The sequence below is a fragment of the Silene latifolia genome, chromosome X, assembly GCF_048544455.1.
Source record: "Silene latifolia isolate original U9 population chromosome X, ASM4854445v1, whole genome shotgun sequence".
NCBI classification, from domain to species: domain Eukaryota; kingdom Viridiplantae; phylum Streptophyta; class Magnoliopsida; order Caryophyllales; family Caryophyllaceae; genus Silene; species Silene latifolia.
In genome coordinates, this window is record NC_133537.1 from 147,722,743 (window position 1) to 147,734,380 (window position 11,638).

The following is an 11,638-nucleotide window of genomic DNA, read 5'->3' on the forward strand; positions in this document are numbered from 1 at the left end:
TATTAAAGATAGAATTTCCTAAAAATGGAAACTTTCCCGATATAGTAACTTTTCTATTTAACCTGTCTCTAATTAATTAATTATTATTAATTATTATTTTATTTTAAATAACTCGAAACAAAAACCAAAATGATAATTAAAGGATTAACGAATTATACGATTAAGAAAACCCGAATCAAACAATTGAACAACTCAACAACCCGACTCAAAACCCGTCTTTAATTATTTAATTAACTCGGGAATTAAATTAATTAATTAAGAATACGACCAAATAACGAATTATAATGATTAAGCTATGAAAAACCCGTTTCAAAACTAAAAACAACCCGTCATCAACCACCATCGCTTCACACGCACTCCCACACTCCCACGCGCCACCTCTCCACCGTGTCGCCCACGGTCAAACACCCACTCGACTTGACCACCAACGACCACCCCCACTGGGGTCGACTGTCGCCGGCGAGTCAAACCAGGGCCGTCTTTTGTCCTTGTTCAGCACCGTGCCTCACCAAACACCCCTAATTCTCAACCTACAACCACCGCAACCAACAACTACCCCCTGCCAAACAACCACCATCCTACTCGCCGTCAAGCTGTGCACCCAGGAGCCATGGCGCCGCCGGTTCGACCTCCCCCGAGTCCACGGTGGCGCCACACCAAACCTACCCATTCTAACTCGCCTGAAAACCACAGCTTAAACCCGTTTACCCCCGACGCGCTCGCCTTTCACGACCACTACTACCACCCAAAACCACCCTAACCACCACCACTACACTCGTCACATACCACCCATTACCATTACCCCGACACCAACCACCAGGAACACTTCCCCTAGTCACGAAACAACAACCAACCCACGACAGAAATGCGAAAACAGAGGAAAGGTGGTTGACTCATACCTTTTTCTGCCGCCACTACCCCCACCAGGGCCACCCACGGTTGTCGACCAACGGCCTAAGGCCTTCCTTGCTGCGCCGTCAACACCCAGGCTCACTCTCTCTCTCTCTCTCTATGCGTGAAAGTTGATGTGGAAGCTGATGAAGGAGGGAGGCGGGTTGAGGGAGGCGGGTTGAGGGAGGGATTTGGGTAGTGTTTAGGTTAATTAGGTTTAGGGTTTAGGGTTAATTGGGCTTAGGGTTAATTGGGCTGAACATGCTATTGGGCCACTTAAATGGGTTAGCTCACATTTCGAATTCCATATAAACCCGTCTCAATTAACTTACGATAGCTTAACGTAATTATCGACTCACCATTAACTCGACTTAATTAGTAATATAAATGTATAATAACTAATATATAATAATATCCGTTTAATTGATTATATAAAGCACGGGGTATTACAGTCTTTCCCCCTTAAAATGAACTTCGTCCCGAAGTTCGCTCCCATACTCAAACCTCGGAAGGGTATTGTATATCGTACTTACGGACGTCACGCATTTCTAACACGGTTAACACACACTTTTGACACATCAATTAAACATAACAAATACGAAATGTTACATTCTGCCCTCCTAAAAATAAACTTCGTCCCGAAGTTTAGCTCGTTTTTATTTAACCCACTAACTACAACTACTAACTACCTGAGAACACAAATGTATAACAACTAAATATTCATCTGAGAACACCGTCATCTTCCATCTAAATTCCGATCTCAAACTCAAGTAACTCAATACCCAAGGTCTCACTGGACCGTAAACGTAACTTGGCACAAAGGCCCCAAAACTCATAACTCAATACCAGTAGTTTAACTATACTCTCCTTTTACACGTCAACCAACTAACAGAAGTATGAATAAAACATATAGAACTCATTTGCATAGGTACCCCACAACGAAATATCCACTTGATCAAAACTACGATCTACAAACAAGTGCAAATTAAACATTAAGATTTTACAATCCTACCCAACTAAAAACATGGTTACGTCCTCGTAACCTTCATTATTATAACTAAAGTTCTCAAACTATCGCTAACAAATCGAAAGAGGATAAAATATTCACAACTCACGCTTAAGTTAAATAATCCTTACCAAAGACAATCAATATACAAGCTCTCTCAAGGAAGCTACCGTTACGGTAAAAATCATTAGTAATTATTCATTTCACCAATCATTGTAATCTCATACCTTAGAAACATAGGGGATCAATCAACATAAGAAAAGAATTAGGGTCAACACTTTGATAAATCGATTTATGAAAATTTATAACCTAATAGGTCGATCGACTTTCCTTTACTTAATTGTACAGGTTTAGGTCCGCATACGTAATCAGAAAAAAATGAAGATAACCGTTTAAAGACTTATCATCCTAGAAATATTTTTAATCCTTATAACAAGGGTTTGGGATTTATTCACGAATGACGAATGCACATTGATTGACAAATTTTTACAACTTATTGGTCGAGTCAAACAAGCGAGTAAACGGCGATATTGGAAAGTTAACATACAAGACTATCATACATAAAATTTCGTTCTTGGTATTAAATATATTTAGACTGCACCCAACACCATGACATAAAAGATTAAATGTATTTAACTACACCAATTTTACAAGTGTTCCTTACATATCATGCTAATACAAATCATACCATGTTAACACATAACTCACTTAAATCACCCCATTACATTTCCCGTTTTGACATTCGTAACTAACCACAACCCACCAATTCGCTACATGAACGAACAACCTGACTAAATTAACCCACTACTTGTGACTCCGTTCTAGTTTCATTCCTCCAACTAGCAAATATCATGGAACCATACCACCAACATTGGCTGGAAATCTCATTCCGGATTTATACTCACATGACAAAATTTAACTTCATTTTCAAAACTTTTACTTTCATACATGAGGGTGAATAACTTTCCTAACATAAATCTTATAACAGAGCCGTCCATAGAATCCATTTACAGCTTACTACGAAACTCAAAATAAGATAAACTTAATTCAATTCCTTCAAACAAAACGAGCTTAGGTGTCGACTCATATATTTGTAATTTACAAGTTCATCTTATTCATTTCAGTCCTATCTTTACTAATGAACGACTATCGTTGGAACCAATGCATATCATGTGAATCATCAAAGGGTTATCCGATTATAATTGCCAATATAATTATCATAAACAATCTTTATTAAAATATAATTGGTAGTAACGACTCGAGAATATAGATATGTCAATTATCATGTTATATCAAACAGTCTCCTTTATATCATGCCCATACAATTGCAAGAATCACTTTAGCATTTTATGACGATATAATAACGAACATATCCGATAAGAAATAACGCACTGTTTGTTATCATGTCATAGGTTTAGGTTTAACTGAAATAATTTAATGCGATGAAGGTAATAAATATAACTATGGGCACTCAACTCATATGAAAGACATTAGAACTCAGATGTATCCTACATGTGTGAACATTTAGACATACTCATTACTACCATCCATGTGTAAACATTTAAACATAATTACTATAAATATTCATGCGAGTGTATTAGAACAATCAAGTTAACATTTAACGCCGCCAACTTTACCAAGATATGACAATATAGTTTTATATTTATATATATCCGACCATTATGCAAATATGATGAACACGCCAGAAATGTTACAACATGCCAAATGTATATAACGTATGCAAACAACTGGACTCGTATAAACATTTCACCCTCGATTAAGAATCCAATTAAGCTATCCCATTTTACTCATACTATCATGCCAACAATGTTATCCACTAAGTTTTAATTTTATCACTTGTTAAGATACATAATTACTGAACATGCGTGCTACTATCGTCATATAAAACATTATAAATTCACGTTACTAAAGCTCATGAATTAATCAAACAATTGTATGAAAATTCAACATAGAACGCACATTTTAAATGTTTTGATTCACGTTGTAACTTTCAAAGATCACGAATAAATAACCGTTCGATTAAAACTTGATTCATATTATTTTATAAAACACGGAGATTTAAAAACACAGGGGAAAAAGAATTAGGTCGAAAGTACAAGAATTCCATTTTTAAAGAATTTTACAACTCAGTTGGTCCAACAAACATGTGACAGCAATTGGTCTGAAACTTGGGTCAGTTTGCAAAACTTATTATTTAATATTGAGACATCAAGATTTTTCGTGGCTTATTAATTTGAAAACACATGCGAATATTCGGGTCGATGGAGTTGGAATTATGCAAATATTATTAGTATAATTTAAATGAGGATTTTTACAAAATTGTTGGTCAAAACATCACCGCACAGGAACTTCCTAACCACAGCTCACTAAAATATTTATTACTCCTAATCCGTATATCATATAAGCATGAAACCAACGCCAAATGGACACTAACTCCCAAGGCTATCTCTCATATAATTTTCATCCATAGGCAATAAACAGAAAGGGAATGGCAGTAAGGTCAATTAGAGAGTAACATCAACCAAAACGAGTTTCATCACTAAGTCATTCATTTTCTATGTTCCAAACTCTTACAACCATACTATCGATACTAACCCATCCTAACTTAAATCTCACACTGTACTTACGTAAACATCTACCCCATAGAATCTCTTCACATCTCGATCTACTCCTTACATCTAAATCACGATTGCTACGACTAAAAACATATAATTCAGTAGTGTTTCTAATTACTATCACAAGACTATATTAGCATGGCTTTGGGATCACATAACCGCATATTCGTAGACATAATAGTACTATCAACACATCATTCATACAAAATACTTACCGTAGCGTTGTCCTGCAGAATGGTTAGAATATATGGGTCTCAAGGTATACATCAACTCTTTTATGCAATAATCAAGGTATCAATCAGTTAACACTTAGGCAACGATATATGAATTTCATGCTCAATCTCAAGCAACTATTCTACCCTTTCTCTCATATACACTCAGGGTTTCCGGGTCAACTGAGAGGGCCACTGGTTCGGTGTGAGGGGGCCCCTAACTCATACCTTACCTTAGTGTGCTCCTAACAGTTCTATCCCGGGGTTCATTTTATTTAGAGACATCCTATGTTCATTGGGCTCATTGGTTTAGGCCTGAGGATCGTTCGCTCTGATACCACTTTGTAACACCCCGGTTTATAAAAGAAGCCTTCGTCAAGACATTCCCTAATAAACCGGACTAATACCATCTCGGTTTCCCGAGGTAGTGAATAACAAATTAAACTCCAAGGCAATTTATATAATTGTTTTTAACTTAATTATTACAAAACCTCTTTTACGTCAGATTACAAGAACTAACATAAATAAAAGTGAAAGTCTTCTAGATGATGATCTAGCTACTAAGTCGTCAGATCCAGTGTCTCACGCCCATCCAGCTCCCATTCTATCTCTTAACCTGTCAAGTCTGCTCGCCAGTATTTGGGTTATCACAGGTGTTCATGAATACACAGGGTCAACTACGAGGTTGAGTAGGGAAAACAATTAAACAACAAAATATGATATGCATGATCCTCCGTCACCTCCATCTCCATCTCAACTCGTATCTCACATCTCATTTCTCATATCTCATAACCTTGGACAACTTGAGCCATACCGATCACCGGTAGACTATATATATCGACCAGTAGCCGATATGCCATTTCCTTGTTGAGGACACCAGGGCAAGTCTGCGAGAACCCGCCTGGGCCTTAACACAACATCATCATCACCACACCACATCACCACAACATCCTCCATCTCCAATGCATATGAATGCTCAAAAGAAATTAATGCAACACAATATATATATAAATCACTGAACTGACAAATCATAACATAAATCAACAACCGCGAATCAAGTCAACACAATTAAACAACAACGATAATAAGTCAAGTGTATTTCCCTACCTCAGTACTGCAGTCAAATAGGCGGGTGTCCAGTAATATTCCACAACAATTCGCACTCTGAAAGATAATTAAATGATAACAATTACTTAACTATTCCCGTTCCCAAAATAGAGAGTTATTAAAGATAGAATTTCCTAAAAATGGAAACTTTCCCGATATAGTAACTTTTCTATTTAACCCGTCTCTAATTAATTAATTATTATTAATTATTATTTTATTTTAAATAACTCGAAACTAAAACAAAAATGATAATTAAAGGATTAACGAATTATACGATTAAGAAAACCGGAATCAAACAATTGAACAACTCAACAACCCGACTCAAAACCCGTCTTTAATTATTTAATTAACTCGGGAATTAAATTAATTAATTAAGAATACGACCAAATAACGAATTATAATGATTAAGCTATGAAAAACCCGTTTCAAAACTAAAAACAACCCGTCATCAACCACCATCTCTTCACACGCACTCCCACACTCCCACGCGCCACCTCTCCACCGTGTCAGCCACCAGTCCAAACACCCACTCTGACCCAGCCACCAACGACCACCCCCACTGGGGTCGATTGTCGCCGGCGAGTCAAACCAGGGCCGTCTTTTGGTCTGGTTCAGCACCGTGCCTCACCAAACACCCCTAATTCTCAACCTACAACCACCGCAACCAACAACTACCCCATGCCAAACAACCACCATCCTACTCGCCGTCAAGCTGTGCACCCAAGAGCCATGGCGCCGCCGGTTTGACCTCTTCCGAGTCCATGGTGGCACCACCCCAAACCTACCCATTCTAACTCGCCTGAAAACCACAGCTTAAACCCGTTTCTACTCCCCTGACGCTGCTGCCTTTCACAGCCACTACTACCACCCAAAACCACCCTAACCACCACCACTACACTCGTCACATACCACCCATTACCATTACCCCGACACCAACCACCAGGAACACCTCCCCTAGTCACGAAACAACAACCAACCCACGATAGAAATGCGAAAACAGAGGAAAGGGGGTTGACTCATACCTTTTTCTGCCGCCACTACCGCCACCAGGGCCACCCACGGTTGTCGACCAACGGCCTAAGGCCTTCCTTGCTGCGCCGTCAACACCCAGGCTCACTCTCTCTCTCTCTCTCTATGCGTGAAAGTTGATGTGGAAGCTGATGAAGGAGGGAGGCGTGAGGGAGGCGGGTTGAGGGAGGGATTTGGGTAGTGTTTAGGTTAATTAGGTTTAGGGTTTAGGGTTAATTGGGCTTAGGGTTAATTGGGCTGAACATGCTATTGGGCCACTTAAATGGGTTAGCTCACATTTCGAATTCCATATAAACCCGTCTCAATTAACTTACGATAGCTTAACGTAATTATCGACTCACCATTAACTCGACTTAATTAGTAATATAAATGTATAATAACTAATATATAATAATATCCGTTTAATTGATTATATAAAATACGGGGTATTACAGTAGTACCTCCCTTCTTAGGTACAACTTGGACAGAACTGACCCATTTAGAATCAGATATAGAGAAAATAATACCAGAATCAAGTAATTTCTGTACCTCTTTTCTTACCACCTCCTGCATTGGAGGATTAAGTCTTCTCTGACCTTGTGCACTAGGCTTGTGGCCTTCTTCCAGATGAATTCGGTGCATGCAAAAATCAGGACTTATACCTTTGAGATCATCAATGCTATACCCAATTGCCTTTTTATGAGTTCTCAAAACAGTCAACAAAGCAGTTAGTTGACCTTCAGTTAGGCTAGCATTGACAATCACTGGGTTCATTTCACAGTCATCAAGAAACTCATACTTAAGATGAGAGGGAAGAGGTTTTAATTCAGGTTTCTTTACCTCAGTTACCTTAGGTGTAGTACCCAAACTGTAAACCCTTTGATGGGGGCATTCCTCTCCAGTTAGAAGCCTCTCAATCCGATGAACTTCTGGACTCCATGAACCCGTCGATCGGTGGATCGAAACCGGGGCAATCTTGAGAGGATCCTTGTCCAAACACATAGGGAGACACTCATCAATAGTAAAATCAACAACATCTATACTATGACAAGTCTCTTCTATCATGGGGTTTTTCAATGCTTTTTCCAAGTTAAATATAATCGTATCATCCCCCACAGCTAAGGTCAATCTCCCTTGCCTAACATCTATGACCGCCCTCGCAGTATGTAAGAACGGTCTTCCCAAAATGATAGGGATTTGGTTGTCTTCAGCCATGTCCATGACAACAAAATCAACGGGGATGAAAAACTTCCCAATACGAACGGGAACATCCTCTAACACCCCCAATGGGTGTTTAACGATTCTATCGGCCATCTGCGGTGTCATATTAGTAATCACAACGGACCCATATTTAATTTCTTACAAATAGAATACGGCATAACGCTGACGCTAGCTCCTAAATCACAAAGAGCTTTACTAATAGAAAGATGACCAATTTGACAAGGGATAGAAAAACTTCCTGGATCCTTTAATTTCGATGGTGAGTTAATTGGCAACATGGCACTGCACTTCTGAGTGTAAGCAATAGTTTCCACCGCGTCAAAGGATCTCTTCCTTGTCAAAATTTCCTTCATGAATTTCGCATAAGCCGACACTTGAGTAATTAATTCAGTAAAAGGGACACTTACCTGTAGATTCTTCACGACCTCCATAAACTTACCGAATCGCTTATCCACTTGGATTTTTGTTGTCGATGAGGAAAAGGTAGTGCAATGGTTATGGGCTCGGCTTGCTTGACCTTAGAAACAACTTTTGAAACACCGTCATTGTCGATTTTGGTTCCTCGATCGAGCTGGGGTGACTCGATCAGTGTCGGATCCTCGATCGAGTCGCTGTGACTCGATCGAGGAACCCTCTCGCAGGTTGACTTCTTCGTCTTTTTTACTTTCATCGTCAGCTCGTGTTTCAACTTCGTCAGGTTCTTTTTCATCATCACTAAGCTCCAAATTACCCAATCCTTTGGGATGCATATAAGGGACTTCATCAACAATAATGGGCACATCTTTCTCAAGGCTTTGTAGGTCGGGATTCACATAAGGAGTACCGCTCCTCAGCTGAATGACATTAGCTTGCTCATGAGCTTGTTTACCTTGAGGAGGAAGACCTACAGCCTGTTTTGATGGGTTTTGAATTGCCATCTGAGCCACTTGATTATCTAGCATCTTGTTATGGGCAATCAGCTCAGAAATTTAAGCCGTCTGCTTCTACTGCATTGACAAAGTTTGTTGCAAAAGATTGCGCAACTCTGCCATTTCATTGTTCGGAGCTTGTTGAGGAATTTGTTGAGGAGTTTGCTGAGGAGGCTGTTGATATTGGTTGTTGAAAGGCTGGCCTCCTTGATTTTGCCTCTGATATCCCCCTTGTGGTTGACTACCACGATTGTTGGGAGGGATATAAGTATTCTTTTGCGGTTGCGACTGCTGCGGGTTTTGCACATTCTGGCTAGACCATTGAAGGAACGGATGTTCCTTCATTCTTTCATTGTAAAAGTTGGAGAATGGTGTACCTTGTGCACCTAGTCTGTAAGCCTGAAAGTTATTAACCTGCTCTAATGCGCTCATACAATCAGCTGCACTGTGACCATCTAAACCGCATCTAGCACAAGACTCCTCTACTTGCTGACTCATAGCATGAACTCTCTCCTTACTACCCAATGATTGGGTAGTCTTTATCTCAGCAATCTGGGCAGAAATAGTCTCCCAGCTGTGCCGCCAGGGCACTATCACCACCGGTACCTCGCGTGCTTCCCCTGGGATTTCCATACCTGGCGGTATGGGTAGCAATATGATCAATTAACTTCCACGCGTCACCATCATTGGTGTTATCTTGAAACCTCCCATTTGTAGAAGAATCCAAAAGGGCACGATGATCGTCAAACAACCCGTTATAAAACTGGTTGCAAAGGAACCACTTTGGGAAACCATGATGGGGAACTGATCGAACTAAACGCTTGAAGCGAGTCCAAGCTTCATTCAAATCTTCAGTAGCTCCTTGCTTGAAACTAGTGATTTGATTCCTCAAAGCATTAGTCTTTTGAGGTGGGAAGTACCTCTTGTAGAAAGCAAGAGGCAGGGAATTCCAGTCTGTAACTCCTTCAGTATCCATATCCATATCTCTCAACCACTCAGCAGCTCCATCTTTCAGGGAGAAAGGAAAGAGCACCTGCTTAACCTGATCTTGTGTCACTCCAGCCGTTAATGGAATAGAACAACAGTATGTGACAAATTTCTCCATATGCGTCGCAGGATCCTCAGCAGCTGTCCCTCTAAACATATTACGTTCCACCAAATTGATATAAGATGGCCGAATCTCAAAAGTTCCATTGGTAGTAGTGGGCAGCTTAAATCCTTGTGGGATAGAATCTAAGGTCGGCTCAGAGTGACTGGCTAGAGTAGGCATGATGGTAGTTTTGGGAATATCAGTTGTGACTGGAATTTCAGGAATAGGAATTTCGTCCTCTTCCTCTTCGTAGGACCGATCGACTGTCTCTGTTGAGCTCGCCGTTTCAACGTAGAGTATACTCAAGTCTTCAACTTGACCCACTTCTTGATTAAATTTCCGTCTGTAGCGAAAAGTCTTTTCTGGTTCAGGATCAAAAGGAATAATCTCGGACCTATTAGACCTGGGCATAAACGGAACTAACAAGAAAAGTGTGAGAACGGTCTCAAGGAACTGGGTTCCCTGAGACAAAAAAGACAAAATAAACACAAACAGACTAAACAATTGTTGCCTCCCCGGCAACGGCGCCAAATTTGATGTGGCTAAAGTCGTATCACCAAACCAAAGTAAATCTATCTCAGGACTAACAAGAATAGCTAGCAGTAAGACAGGTATCGAATCCACAGGGAGGCGGTAAAAGCTAAGTCTGTTTTTATTTAAGTTGTCTAAGGGTAACCAATTTCTAGGGGTTTTGTTTGGTTTTGATCTAATAAACTAATTGCAAGTAATTAAATGACGGTTTAAACAATAATATTAAAGGTCTAGGACTTCCGGTTCACTAGGTCAATTATTTGGGGATTGTTAATCAATTGCTAAATCTATCAAGCTGTTTAAGGTCATAAGATCGGTCGACTCAATTATGCCCTTTAGATCGATTCTAACATGCGGTCGCTATAATTAGATACAATCTATTTGATTATCGCAGCCTATATTAATTCTAACCCGGTCGGCGATAGGATCAATTCGCTACACTAATTAATAACTCAGGCCTCAAGTTAATTAACTAGAAGAAGTACAATAATCAAACAACAACTTAAGCGATATCAATAGCAATTAATCAATTTTCCCTTTTAATTAACCTAGATCCCCTTCATTCTAGATGAGGAGATTAGCTACTCATGATGATAACAATAACAACAATGATTGATAATGAAAACATGATTGAAAGCATGAAACAATAATTGATGAACATAAAACAATGAACGATTAATTAATGAGGAAAGATTAGTACCGTCACAAGGAAGAAATTAGGGTTCTAAGGAAAGATCCAGCAGTATGAAAGTAAAATAAAAATGTAGTCTAACAATAAAACACGAGTTTCTAATTTATAACAAAAGATAATCGTTTTAGGAAAATCCGGAAATAAGTCTGCCAGAGAGGTTCCTCGATCGTGCCAGAGGTGACTCGATCGAGGACAACTGCTCGATCAAGCCAGTGGTGACTCGATCGAGGAACTTGCTTCACAGACGATTTCTTCTCTTCTTTCACTTCTAGTCTTCGTACTTCCTCGTTTCCCGTGCCATGCTCCGTGTAATATACTATGCCGTCTCCGCCATGCT